This window comes from Brassica napus, chromosome C3 (assembly GCF_020379485.1).
Source record: "Brassica napus cultivar Da-Ae chromosome C3, Da-Ae, whole genome shotgun sequence".
Classification (NCBI taxonomy): domain Eukaryota; kingdom Viridiplantae; phylum Streptophyta; class Magnoliopsida; order Brassicales; family Brassicaceae; genus Brassica; species Brassica napus.
In genome coordinates, this window is record NC_063446.1 from 59,635,779 (window position 1) to 59,650,862 (window position 15,084).

The 15,084-nt window shown below is 36.5% G+C and overlaps 1 pseudogene; it reads left to right on the forward strand.

The window, feature by feature from the left end:
• The first annotated feature begins 4,717 nt into the window (after window positions 1–4,717).
• LOC106378938 lies at window positions 4,718–11,868 on the forward strand (annotated as a pseudogene).
• Window positions 11,869–15,084: the final 3,216 nt, after the last annotated feature.

Genomic DNA, 15,084 nt, shown 5'->3' on the forward strand with positions numbered 1-15,084 from the left:
AATTTGTAATCCTAAACAAAACTTTGTTTGTCCCAAATTTTCATTTCAATCTCTTTCTTTAGATAATCGTTTGAAAGTCTCTCCAGAGGTTCCTAGGATATTTTAGATCATTAACATATACTTGTATACTTTAGTTCTCGAGAACCTGTTACATTTGACAACTCAATACCCTCTGGGAATTTTATATATATCTCATTATCCAGTGGACCATACAAGTAGGCGGTTTCTACATTCTTTAAAGGCAAGTCTATTTTTCTTCTTTTATGGCCAGACTTATTAGGAATCTAAATGTTTGTTGCATCCACCACAGGGGAGTATGTCTCCTCATAATTGATTACTGGTCTTTGTGGAATCCTTGTGCATATGGTCGTGCCTTATATCTTGCTATCACGTCATGTATCATTTCTTTCACAAAAACCCATTTTTGTCCAACTGGTTTCACATCTAGAGGTGTCCGAACTATGGGACCAAAACCTCTCTTTTCTTAATGAACTTAATTCCACGTCCCCTTTCCATTTGATCTAATCTGATTTGTTGAGTGCACTCACGTATGGACGTGGGTTCATGATCCTTATTCATTTCATAATCTCAAGTGCTACACTGCATGCAAATATATCATCAATGTCGACTTTCTTTCTCTTGTTCCATTTGTTCCCCGTACATGACATAACTTATTGAGGTTTCATTATGACCTTCAGTACCCTGAAGCTTGGCTTCCCAAGCCTCATTGTTAGGCACCTTAGGTACAACCATGTTTATGGTTTTCTCATCCACAGTTGTGGCTTTTAAGTTTGTCCATCTTAGGATCGACCATGTCTAGGATTCCCTCGTCCACGGATTCATTAGCACCTTCAAACGTGCCTTAGACTCAGTAGTAACTTGATTGTGTCCTTCTTGAACATCAATTCGAATTTGGTGCATTTACAGCTGGTATATATGACTTAGTCATTCTATTCGGGTCAGTAACGGAATCTGGCAATTGTTTAAGCTAGCTTTTGTATAATCTTTTGGACTTCTAAATCTCATTCTTGAGTCTGAGGATCTTGCCAATATAAGGATGTATAATTCCATGTAATTTCTTTTACTCTTTTACCAGCTTATTACTTTCTCCCCCCTAATCTGTGTACCTGGCCTCAAATTGATCACCCATATTTGGCTCAAGGTACTTAATAATCGTGGGAGAATCATATCCAACATTTATATCCATCCTCCTTTGAGGTCCCATCTTAGTTCTCTGTGGTGGAGTAATTTGTATATAGACGGCACATCCAAATGTCTTACGATGGGATATGTCTGGCTCTTGACTTGTTATCTAATCGATGGGGAATATCTATGCTCACTAAATGGCCTGATGCGTATTAACTTAGATGCATGTAAATTTTGTGTGGCCCAACCTGTGACTAGGAGTTTTGACCTCATAAGTAATGGTCTAGCAATCAGCTGTATGCGTTTAATAAAAGATTTCGGCCAAGCCGTACTTGGTATGGACATGTATCACAGAATTGTCCACACTTACCCCCATGGACATACCATAATCATTTAAACGCTTGAGACATGTATTCACCAGTTTATTATTTACTTAGTCTCTTTGACTGGTGATGGCCTATCAATGAGTTTCCCTTGTGTACATGCTACACACGTGAGATTCTTTGGGATAACTCTTTCTTTCTTTCAATGTGTGCCCATTTGTATATCAATTTCGCATCATGTTTGAACCATGATGGCCAATCCGGTTATGTCATAAAGTGAATATTTTTCGCAGGTATTTAGCCTCTGTCATCCAGATCTTGGCATAGTAAAGACCAGTAGAGAATGCATGTATAGTTTCGACCATTTTTCTATGGTCTTGGGCGAATTTTATATTTCTAAAAGGAACTTTTTATTTCTTTTGTTCATTGTTTCAATATGGAAACCACTCTTATATCTTTTAAACTCAATGGGCTTCTATGAGTGAATATAAATCATTAAACTTCTTTAGTCTGGTCGTAGCTTATCATGAGAATGGCTATACCCGCAACTATATTTCTTATTAACTTATATATTTGAAAAAATCATTCATTCCTTTTATTAAGTTCGGAGCCAACAAAGCAATAAAATAAATTCAAAGTGATAAAACAAAGCAAGTATAAAAGCAAAACAAACACAGAAGTCGAAATCAACATTATTCTTTTAGGCAATCAGAAATTTCATATTCCGTAGGATCATCTCTTTCATGATCAAAATCATCTTTACCATCTTTATATACCAAGTGGGCTTCAGGATTCTTCCCTTTCAGACTCTCTTGATTGAGGTCACAAAGATGTTTGGGAGTCCTACATATCTTAGCCGAATGGTTCCCCATTCCACATCTATGGCACACTGATTTGGTCGAGCTTTGTGGTTTAAAGGATATACCACGGTCTCTGCCTCGACCATGGTATCAAATTAGGTTGATACCCACGGCCTTTGCCATAATGGTTCCCACGGCCAAATGTATAATACTGGCCATGGCCACGTCCTTTCTAACCTCCACGGCCATGACCGTGTGGTCTATCATCCTGGACGTGGTTAGATTCTTTGGATTCTTTCTTTTCCTTTGTGGCCTTATTGGCTTCAGGTAATAGGATTGATCCAGGAGGTCTCAATTCATTGTTTCTCATCAGTATTGGAGGCTTAGCTAGCAATAGACTCATCCACGGACTTGTAGTCCTGGATTCTGAGATTCCTCCATAGCTTTTGGTAATAACACATTTCTTTGGTGATCATATCTCGATTTGAATTATGTCCAAAGATCTAGAGGATTCTCAATTGTCAATAAGATGATGGCGAATAATTAATATTGCCTTGTATCAATCTTTCTCATTTGCATTATTGCTTCTATGATACATTCACCAAGTCTTTTTGACTTTAGGATAATCTTTGTATCCAATGCCCACTGTAAATAATTATCTCCAGAGAGATTTAGGGCAGCAAAATCCAGGTTGATTTTCGACATCTCAAATCATATATCACTCAATATTTAGGTATAATTTTTCATACGGTCTTATTCTTAAAAACAATCAATTCGGATTTCAATCTTGTGAGAACAATGAAACTGTCAATCTTAAAAGCATTTAATCAATCAGTCAATTTCTAGCAAGTCTCAGCAATACTATTTCTATGTGCTCATAATATTATGGTTTATTAAGACTAGCAAAATCAGATTCAATTAATCACTCAATCTGTTTCAAGGCTGATTTTAGCAATACTAGAATATAAATATCAAGCATGAATTTCAATGAATCAGTTTCAAGGCTGCTTGGTATTTAGCATAAACCGTGTGTAAATAATCTATCTAGTATCCAAATTTATTAAACCTCAAAAACATATAATCAGATCAATCAATTTAATAGAACTCATAAGCATAATGAATTTAGGGTTTCAAGTTTCAGATATGAGGATTAAGGTTAGGACTAGAATTAGGGTTTCATGATTTCTAATCAGATCAATCAATAAAATCAAACCTAGCATACAATCTTAAACCTCAAGACATTAGATTTTATCATGAATCTATCAACCTATCGGATTATATAAGCAAAGCAAGCTAGCAACCTATCGGATTCAATCAATGCTTTAACAGGCTGGTCGGTTTAATCAATTTTAAATCAGATGAACAATTAACCAAGCAGGATGAGAAAATAATTCTATCAATCCTAACTTTTAGCTTAGTTTATTGTTGAAACCGAACCACCAAAGAATGAACCTCGAGCTGGACTGGACGCGAGCTGGCCTGGACGCGAGCTGGCCTGGACGCGAGCTGACTGCGAACGGATTGAGGCTGAGGTCGCGAGTGGCTGATCGGGGACGCGAGCTGTTTGATGTCGGATCGCGAACGGCTTGATCGTCTGGTGCGAACGGGACGCTTGCTGTCCGGGAACGCGAGCTGTCCTGGATGGTAGCTGAGGCTGAGTTCGTCTAGGATCAGGAACGCCTTGGGCTGGAGCTGATCGGGGACGTGAGCTGGAACAAAAGACGCGATCGGATGATTAGGGTTCGTCGGGTCGCGACTACGTTTAGGGTTTTGCGATTTTGGTTTTGGCTCAGGGTGTTTAGAGTTTCGTGCTGATAACGTGTTGTAAACTTAAGGATTTAGAATCTGTAAGTTCTTATTATTATTCATAACATAATGTGCCCTTATATATGAGAATTACAAAGAGATAAATGGAAAGATACAAATATGGAAAGTATACAAATACAAGTAAAATGAAACTAGGGTTTGTTGTCTCTCCTAGCCGCCTTTCTCTCTCTCCTTTTGTTGCGGCCACCTCTCTCTTTCTCTAGGTATTGGGCCGGTTTATGGACCGGGACGGTTATGGACATCCATCATATATGGTTTATAACAATTTCAAATTTTGGATCACACGTCAATTAATTAACCCGCAAGCAAACTTATCTGGACGTACGAGGGCTTCTTTGTGAGAAACTAGAACCACATGATTAGGTTCCAGAGCCCAATAATAGGCCTTGTTTGAAGCCTTCTTATAAGGCCCATTTGTCTTCTCAAGACGGACTTTGACTATAATTAAGTCAATGGGTCAGTTTTCAAGCAGGTTAAACAAAGGGTATATATATATATATATACTGTGAATGCAGGTTTTTATAAAAGACCTAATCTGTCTCTTTTCTTAATAATGAAGTATACAGAAGAAACAACATCTCGAGGCTGGTTTGATCTCAAGAAGGCGAAGAGGTATTTTTAACATAAGATTACTATATGATAATTCGTATTTTATCATAATCTACAAAGCTTCATCTTACTTTTGTTACAATCTCAGCCGCTATGAGTTCCGATGTCGAACAACTGCAGAAGAAGAAGAAGAATCCATCTCCTCCGTCGTTGTTGTCACTTCCAGAAGAAATAGTTGTAAACTGTCTAGCCCGAATATCAAAATCTTACTATCCAAAACTCTCCCTAGTCTGCAAGACCATTTGCTCTCTCATCTTATCCATGGAGCTCTACGTGGCTAGATTGGAACTTGAAACCCATGAAAACGTCCTTCACGTCTGCTTACAGTTGCTCGATAAAACCCGTCCCTCGTGGCGTCAAGCCCCTAGCATGACGGTAGCTAGAGCAAATGCCGTTGCGTGCGTCTTTGATGATAAAATTTACGTGATGGGAGGTTGTCATGCAGATGAATATACAAATTGGGCTGGGTTTTTGATCCAGAGACTCAAACATGGGAACCCTTACACTACAAGAAAACAACATGGATACTGAGGGAAAAAATCGTCGGAATTTCGTCGGAATAACGTTATTCCGACGACATACCGACGAAACAAGTCCTCGGAAATAATTCCTCAGAATTTTTTCTTTCCTCGGAAATCCCTCAGATATTTCCGACGGAATTCTGAGGAAACACATTTCCGAGGAAATTCCGAGGAGCACTAGTTTATCGGAAATCTCCTCGGAATATACCGAGGGAGATCTTCGTCGGGATATTCATCGATCGATGCGTTTTTGAACTTATACCCATCGATCGACCCGTTTATAAAAACACGTTCGGAATATACCGAGGGACACCTTTCCTCGGAATATTCCGAGGAACATGTCCCTCGGTATATTCCGAGGAACATCTCCCTCGGTATATTCCGAGGAACATCTCCCTCGGTATATTCCGAGGAAGATGTCCCTCGGTATATTCCGAACGTTTTTATATAAACGGATCGATTGATGGGTATATGTCCAAAAACGCATCGATCGATCGAGTAAAAAATATAATTAATTTCCTCGGAATGTAAAAAATATTAATTTTTTATAAAAAAAAAAAATTTTGAAATTTAAATTCGAAAATATAAAATTAAAATTAAAATTGAAATCATATTAATTAATATTCAAAGTTTCAGAAATAAAAATAAAACATTCCGAGTTTTTGGAAAAAAAAAAAACTACGGGTCTGGCACGTCCGGGAACACCTCGTTCGGGTACATCCTCTGCATCATCTCCATCATTTGCTGGTTCAGCCTCCTCTGTGCCTCATAGACCGCCTGTTGAGCCGCCATCTGGGTCTCCAACAAAGATATGCGATCATCCTTGTCCTTCAACTGAGCCGTAAGTACTTCTGGATCAACAAAGGGCGGTGGTGCAGAAGAAGGAGGAACCGACCGGGTGCGACGACCCAAACCGACCAAACGTCCCTTCTTCTTTGGAACCGACTGAATAGAAAATAGCCAAATTTACAAATTTAAACCAAGAAATAAATGAATTGAACTTTAAAAAAAAAAGAACTTACGGATTCAACGATTTCGTTGATTCGAAACCGGGACAAATTGGTCGAAGCCGTCGAAGCGTCATCCTCGGTTTGAAGCTGAGACACCTCGTCTACCACCTGAGTTTGGATCAGGTCGACCACGTCCCTCACAAGACCGTCATCAATCTGGCCGGTCTTCTTGTTGGTATACGCCCTCCTCATTAGGGCGAGATCATCAACCGGCTCGCCATCATTTTATTCCGCCTTGAAAAAAAACATAAATTAAAGAAACATTAGAAATTAGAAGAAATGCACAATAAATTAAAATTCTGAAACTCAAATAATTGAAGAAAAAACAGTTGAACTTACCATGCGATCTCCTAGAGTGGCAATAGATTGAGCACCCAAGTTATGCTTGTAGATGTCCATCCCTTTACGGTCGCTCCTGCGGTTGGTGGAGTTGGTGGAAGAAGTTTCTTTCGTCTCTTCCTTATCCCAATGCGCACACAACTCCTTCCAGACCGTGTCGTTCATCGACTTTGGGACCTTTTAATAAAAAAAAAATAGTTTATTAAATTTAAAAATAGTTTAATAAATTAAAAAATTGTTTAATAAATTAAATCGAACCTTATTGATTTCCCACTTCTTCTTCCACTCGTGGATCTGCTTCCCATAGTTGTCCATAACTTTATGGACGAAGTGGTGATAGATAAAGAGCGTCTCATCGGAATTCCAGTTGAACTTTTGCTGGAAAAAAAAACACAATTAGTAGAAAATTTATATTAAAGATTAAAAATGGAAGTAAAAAATTAGAATACTTACCGCAAACTGACGAAACCACAGAACCTGCTTGTCGGTAGGGAAGTGAGTGAAAATCGGATGTCCCTTGTCGAGGGCCGAGTACATCATACGGTTGATCCATGCGCTGATCCCGTTCCCGGATCGGTTGAACCTAATAAAAAGAACAAACGGTTAATAATGAATCCAAATTTAAAGAAAAAAAATGTTTAATTACCATGTTTGACCCCGTCCATGTGGATACGGAGTGAGATACGGAAGATGGTCACGACCGGGCTGTTGAACCAACTCCGCAACACTCATCACTCCCGGAGGACCCGGAGGAGGAGGAGCGGATGCAGCAGCGGGAGCGAGAGGAGCAGGAGCGGGTGCAGCAGAGGGAGATGTATGGTTGGAGCTGTGGGGCGAAGGAGAATCCTGAAAATGGCTGGAATCCCGAGACTGGCTCCCCGTACCACCACGACCACGACGCTGTCGAGGCCGGATCTGATCATCATAAGACCTGTAAATTAAAAAAATATATTTAATAAATACATAAATATATAAATTATTTTTGTTTTTTTAAAAGTCTCAAATAATTTAATCAAACAAAAATATTTATAGATATTAAAAATATTTAATAAATATATAAAAATAGTTCTAATAAAAAATAGTTTTAATAAATAAAAAATAGTTTAATAATTACAAAAAATAGTTTTAATAATATATAAATATATTAAAAATATTTTTAAATCCCAAATAATAGTTTTTAATCAAAAAAAAAGTTTTATAGATATTAAAAAATGTTTTGTAAAATCCAAAAAAATCAAATTTATATACAAAAAAGATTTTGTAAAATCCAAAAAATCGAATTTATATAGAAAAAATCGTTTTGTAAAATACAAAAATCGATTTTATATACAAAAATCGATTTTATAAATACAAAAAAAATAAAAAAATTATAAATCAATTCAACAAAACAAATTATTTAACCAAATCACAATTCTAAACCTATTATACAACCAAAAATAACAGTCCTAACCAATCTAACCAATCATCCTAACAAAAATCTATCAAAACTACACAAAAACCTAACAAATAGAACCTAAGAGAGTGGGATAGGGTCCTTACATGATTTGTGTGAGAAAAGAGGGAGATCGCCGGAGATATCGTCGGATTTCAGGGGGAAATCGCCGGAGATAAAAGAGAGGAGTCGCGCAGAGGAAGAAGAAAGAAATGGGGAAGAAGAAGTGGCTCGTGGTTATAAAACCTAGGGTCCGACGGATATTATCCGTCGGAATTCTAATTTCAATTTTCGCGAAATATTTGCCCGGTAAAATGAAAATATTCCGAGGACATTCCGACGGATAGTAAAATATCCGTCGGAATTTCCTAGGAATATTCCGAGGAAATACCGAGGAACTAGTGTTTGGGGTTTCAAAACATCAATTTTTTTTGCCGTATTTCATTTCTTATACAATTGTAATGTATACCATTGAGGAAAGCATCAGTGTTATCTTGACAATATGGACATGATAGCCTTCCATGCGTTGTCCATCCAGACAACATACCATATGCTGGAAAATCACTTATTGTCCACATTAGTACTGCCCGCATTTGAAAGTTTTCTTTACACGAAACATCGTATGTTTCAGCACCTTGAGCCCATAGTTGTTGCAACTCATATATTAGTGGCTGAAGAAACACATCAAGTGATCTCTTAGGATGCTCTGGTCCGGGAACGAGAATCGAGAGAAACAAAAACTCTCGCCGCAAGCACAAGTTTGGGGGTAGGTTGTATGGTGTAAGAATGACGGGCCATAGATAATACTGTCTTCCACTCTTGCCAAACGGACTGAAACCATCAGTACATAATCCAAGGTAGACATTTCTTCTCTCATACGCAAAGTCGGGATACTTTGATTGGAAATGCTTCCACGCTTTTGCATCTGAAGGATGTCTGATCTCACCATCTGTTGAGTGCTCCGCATGCCATCTCATTGGTTGCGCTGTGCGTTCAGACATATACAACCTCTGCAACCTTTCCGTCAAAGGCAAATACCACATCCTTTTATATGGCACTGGAACTCTTCCACTCGTATCTTTATAATGAGGCTTCCCACAAAATTTGCATGTAACCCGCTGTTCATCCGCCCTCCAATAAATCATGCAGTTGTCGCTGCATACATCTATTACCTGATACGATAAACCAAGACCAGCTACGAGTTTCTGAACCTCGTAGTATGAACCAGGAGCTACATTATCCTCGGGTAGAATACCTTTTACAAAATCAGCAATCGCATCCACACAGTCTTCAGCCAAATTATAATCTGTTTTAATGCCCATCAATCATGTAGCAGATGATAAAGCTGAATGACCATCTCTGCAACCTTCGTACAATGGTTGCTTTCCAGCATCCAACATATCATAAAATCTCCTAGCTTCTGCATTGGGTAAATCTTCCCCTCTAAAATGATCATTTACCATCTGCTCAGTACCTACACCATAATCTACATCCGCTCTAATTGGTTCTTCTAATCTAACCGCTGGCTGAGGTTCGCTAGTACTACCATGTTCATAATCAGTTTCCCCATGATGATACCAAATTTTGTAACTTCGTGTAAACCCACTCAAATATAGATGAGTCCAAACATCCCACTCTTTAATAACCTTTCTATTTTTACAATTAGAGCAAGGACATCTTAACTTACCTGTTTTTGCTTCCGGTTGTCGGTGAACTAACCCCATGAATTCGGTTATACCTCGTTGGTATTCTTCCGTAAGCAATCTCGTGTTCGGATCCAAATGAGGTCGATCGATCCAAGAACGAAAATAATTTGAAGAAGACATATTTTTTATGAATCAAATTCGTGTGTAAATAGAGTAAGAGGGAGGATGAAGATATGGAGTGAATGAAGAGGAAGAGGAGTGCTTGTATTTATAGGTTAAATCTTGCCGACAGACCGAGGAAATTCCGACGGAATTCCGACGCCAACGGCTAGTTCGTTGGAATTTCCTCGGAATTTTGTAAAATCCCCAAACGGCTCTCCAACGGCTATAATATTTCCTCGGAATTCATCGGTTTTTTCCGAGGAAATAAATTTACTCGGAATTTCCTCGAAATATTCCGACGGATTGATATTTCCTCGGAATTCCGTCGGTATATTCCGAAGAAATTCCAAGGAAACCAAATTTTGTGTTTCCTCGGAATTTCCTCGGAAATTCCTCGGGATATTCCGAGGATTTCATTTTCCGTCGGAATGTCCGTCAGAATATCGCTGTTTTCTTGTAGTGTTACCAGACCCTGGAGCTGAGCTACGTGTAACTTTGATTAAGAAAGTGGAGGTGAAAACAGGAAAAATTTGCGTTAAGAGCATTGAGGAGATGGATTATGTTTATGATCCGAAGGAAGGTAAATGGGATGTTCCAGAAGCATTTGTGATCGAAAGTGAGTGTGAGATAGATAACGTAAGGTATCAATGTGGTAGACAAAGTTGCTTGTGGTATGACATAAAGCATAATGAATGGAAAGCTGTTAAAGGTTTGGCTACATTGAACGGGAATCGTCTTTGTTATTTTGTTGAAATAGCTAACTACGGTGGGAAACTGTTGATCTTGTGGGGAAAGTTTGCGCCGCCTCGTCGGCAAAACAAGAACATTTGGTGTGCGGTGATTGCGCTTGAAAGGGGCAACAACGATGAGGAAGTTTGGGGAAAGGTTGAGTGGGCTAGTGTTGTCCTTACGGTTCCTAAATCATATGTTTTCTTGCGTTGTGAAGTGAAGCCGGTTTGATAAATATCTGTGGTCATGCTTTTGTTTTGATTCTGTTGATTTGACCATCGACAATGCCTTTTTTCTGATGGTTGTGTATTGTGGTTTTATATTTAGCTCTTAAACAAGCAGTTATCTAAAATAAGTACTATATTCAAATAAGTTATTGGCAACACGAATGGGAATACATTCAGATATGGTCACCATAGTATACTGCCATAGCTAGTGCAATGGATTTTGGAATCGGTATTATGCTAGTTAACCACATACCACAACAACCCATTAAGCTTTAATTAGCGAATAAGTGGAACTAGATAGTGGATATCAACAGGCGAGGCAAATTGGCCATTTACACTGAAGATGCATAAATGGGCGAGGTTTATAAAAAATATAGTTGGGCAGTGGAACTACTTTGAGCCACCGGCTAATACTAAAAGGAAAAAAAAATCATATGATGATCACCTAGAAAAATCTTGTGTGTACAAAATCCACAGCCTCATACTCATCTTATTCGAAAATCATTTTTATAAACAAATTAATACAATTGACATGTTTTGTTCTTCATATAATTTTATTGGTGATCAAAATTTCTATCCCATTTGGAGACCAGTGGTTGGTGATACAAGTTAAACGCCGGAAATTAAAAAGAACAATACAAACTTTTTCTCCTACACTTCCACATGGTCTCGTTGGAACGCATGGTTCTTGCCATCTCTTATTTATATATGTTTCTTCTTATGGTTTTTGTACTTTCTTTAACCGTATTCCCTTAAAAGTATTACTTTCTTATTTCCCTTGATTTATTTAGTTTAAAGCCCATCAACTATTCACTAAATCATTTAGACTTAGTAAACAAATAATTATAACAAGTTAGAGAAGATTGTCCAAGTAAAATATCGACACATAAGTTCTGCTCCCTATAATGAGGGCATCTGAGTCACATGCTTCCACATGCTGCCAAAGAGTTTGGAACTTCCCATACACACATATATATATTATATATTAGATGTGGTATGCGTATGAACACAACATTCAGAGAACACGTTTTAGAAAGTCATTCATAAGAACACCTTAAGATGATCCCAGATGGTTCAAGAAAAAAAGAATCTTGGTCATGTGAACTGTTCTTGGGGTTTCTAATGAACAACTATAATATATAATTTCTTTTACATTGTAGATACATCCAATGAGGTATTATATAATACATAGTACGCAAGTCTTGCTGGTCTTGGATTTATTTAATTGAAGGGTTCATTTACCCAATTTTTATTGTTTTGATTAATTGCTTGTTGTTTTACTTATTACAAATTTAGGAAACTTTCTATGTGTTTCGTCTTTACACATATTTCTTAAAATATATTTCATTAAAACATTAAAGATTATAACATTTAACAAGAAATACGATTCGTGGAATATTTATATATATATAATAAGTAGAACTTTTTGGAGAATAGTCGATTTGGGCAGGTTCCTTAGAAATTTAATCTCGGCTTTGTTTTTATTGTGTTAAAGTGCTAACATTATTATTACAAGGAAAGTAATGCCCGAAATTTCCAATTTATTTTATGTCAAAGTGAAGCACGTTAGCTTTAGTACGCTTGCATTCACTTGATATCAAACTAAAATTTCAAAGAATGCATGCATTATTTTCATACTTTCTTGAGTGAATAAATCTCTTAAGATTGACCTACGTGTAAAAGAAAAGGTCTACGAACTTAGAAAATTACGGCGAACAATAATTGGTCGAATACTACTATTATCGTGTTTCTAGGATTGTGAATTTTTGTCGGCCAATAATTGGAGCCTGAGATATTTATTTTTCAAAAGACATAGTTGTAGAAATTAAAGTTTAAAAGGTGAAATTATAGAGAATCTATCTCACCTTTTCTGGTGGGTTCCAACTCTTCACAACCAAGGCCTGTTCGTTTATCTATCGCGCGACCTGCGACATGCGACCTGCGACTTATCGCAAGTCGCAGATTGTTGTACGTTTTGCTGTCGTGTAACATGCGATTGGTCGCATGTCGCAAGTCGCAGGTTGTTATTCGTTTTGATGTCGCGCGACTGATCGCACGACCAGTCGCGGGTTCCCATTCAAATCGTCCGAAAAAACAGCGACTAAAAATTAAGAAAATTTTGATCGCGCGACCTGCACGTAAACGAACATAGTTTTAGTCGCAGGTCGCAGGTCGCAAGTTGCAGGTCGCGCGAAACGAAAACGAACGTAATCTTAGTCGCAGGTTGCAAATCGCAGGTCGCACGACACGAAAACGAACGTAATCTTAGTTGTAGATCGCATGTCGCATGTCGTGCGACACGTAAACGAACAGGGCCTTAACTTTTTTTCTTTCCAACAAGTTTTAAGATATTGTTTAGAGTCATGCATTGTTAACCTATGCTTTTTCTTAGTTGAAATTCCTAACCCAATGGAAAAGGTTTTATTTTTCTTAAGCCAGAGTAGGAAAAAGTGTTTAAGCCAAAATAAAAATAATGATACTACATACTTATTAATTTTGGCTTGATTTAATCATAGTGGACATATATAATATAAGGTCAAAGTCTCAAAGCTTGTCCTCGGTTTTGCATTTTTGCCTCTTTCATATTTTAAATTCTACAAATAGGTAATTCTGCTTTCCAAATTTCTTATGAGTAACCGATTTTAAAAAGAATATGATAGAATTTTTTTTTTTTTTTTTTTTTTTTTGCTAAAGGAATATATGATAGAATTTCCTTGCTAAACTCTAATTATTTGGTAAAATAGTTGGCGAGAGTTCGAAATTTATCGTAACTATGTTTTTATATCTTACAGAACATTGCCAAACGACTCAATTCTCAGATGCATTATGATTTATGAGGCACATATGATTCTATGAAAGATTCGGATCTAGAGTTGCTTCCCTTATTAATAAAAGCAAATTAGGGTTTGTGTAGTCGATATACATTAAATACTCCGAGGTTTGTTGAATCGTTTGAATAAGAAAATACATTAGTTAAATTTAGTGATAACACGTGTCAATGATGGTGTGATTGGAAATCTCAGACAAGCTTCACAGTTCACGAGCCAATTGGCTTAAGTCTCAATTATTTTTCTGTAGCATAGGAGTCTCCCTAAGAACTTATTAGGGTCGTTTAAAATGTATACGCACTTCATATAGATTAAAATATTACTGCGATAACAATTTTGGAGCTTTAACATTTAAACTAGTTAATGGATCGTATAGTTAAAGCTATAAATTAATCGCCACCAAATCTCACAACGATCTTCTTGTGGCACGTCGGGAGAAATGGGTGTAGTATCACTAATGGTTTGTTCTAAAGTTGACAGCCAATAACGTAAGACAAAACCCTAATCAAAGCCTAAATAACGATAATTATTTATCTAATTACCTACAGTCATTAACAAAATGTTTTCTTCCTAACCTCTCATGACTACAAACACACTTATAATTAGGTCCACGTCTAGGATATAAGAAGTCAATCAAGTTGGTCCTTGAACATGTTATTTAACTAGAGCTAGTTGTTTTTTCCTTACATTAATTATTTATAAGGAAAATATTGAAAAGTCTTATTTTGCATCTTCTCTCGGAGTCAAAATATTGAATTGACCACATGGGATGGTGACCCTATAACAATTCAAATATTAATACTAGACTGTCTAGATTCTATTTTTTTTTGGAAAGTATCAAAAATTTACTAACAAATAACAATGAGTTAAGGAATTAAATAAATAGAAAATGGTTTTCAAATAAATTTTTAATAATTTATGTTTTTTAAAAAACTAATGTGTATGTAGTTTAAATTTTAAAACTTGCTAATAGTATATATATATATAATCAGAGAAATGAAAACAAATAAATGGTGTACATGTGTGATTTAATCATTTTACAAAGATTTATCACTTTTCAAAAATAAAATTTAAAAAATTTAAAATTAAAACCCGAACAATAACTCCCAAAACATGGTTAAGAATATTAACTAGCAGTCGATTATAACCTACTCAAAAACAAAAAACAAAAAAGTATTTTGAAAAGTATAAATTGATAGTCTATAATCTACTATCAAAATAAAGAAGCATCTCACCGCCAAAAATTTTAAACCAATTTTATTCAAAATTCTAATTTGGCAATATAATATAAACCAATTTTTATTTAGTTCAGATATTTTAGTTTTATACTTTTATATATGAAATGGAGAATCAGAATAAGAATATAAAAACTCAAAATTTTTAATTAAAAGTAAGTTAGTAGTATATTTGATTGACTATTATCAAACATTCAACCCTGAACTGAAAAGTGCTAATTGCATCAATATCTGGTAGAATTTGTTTACT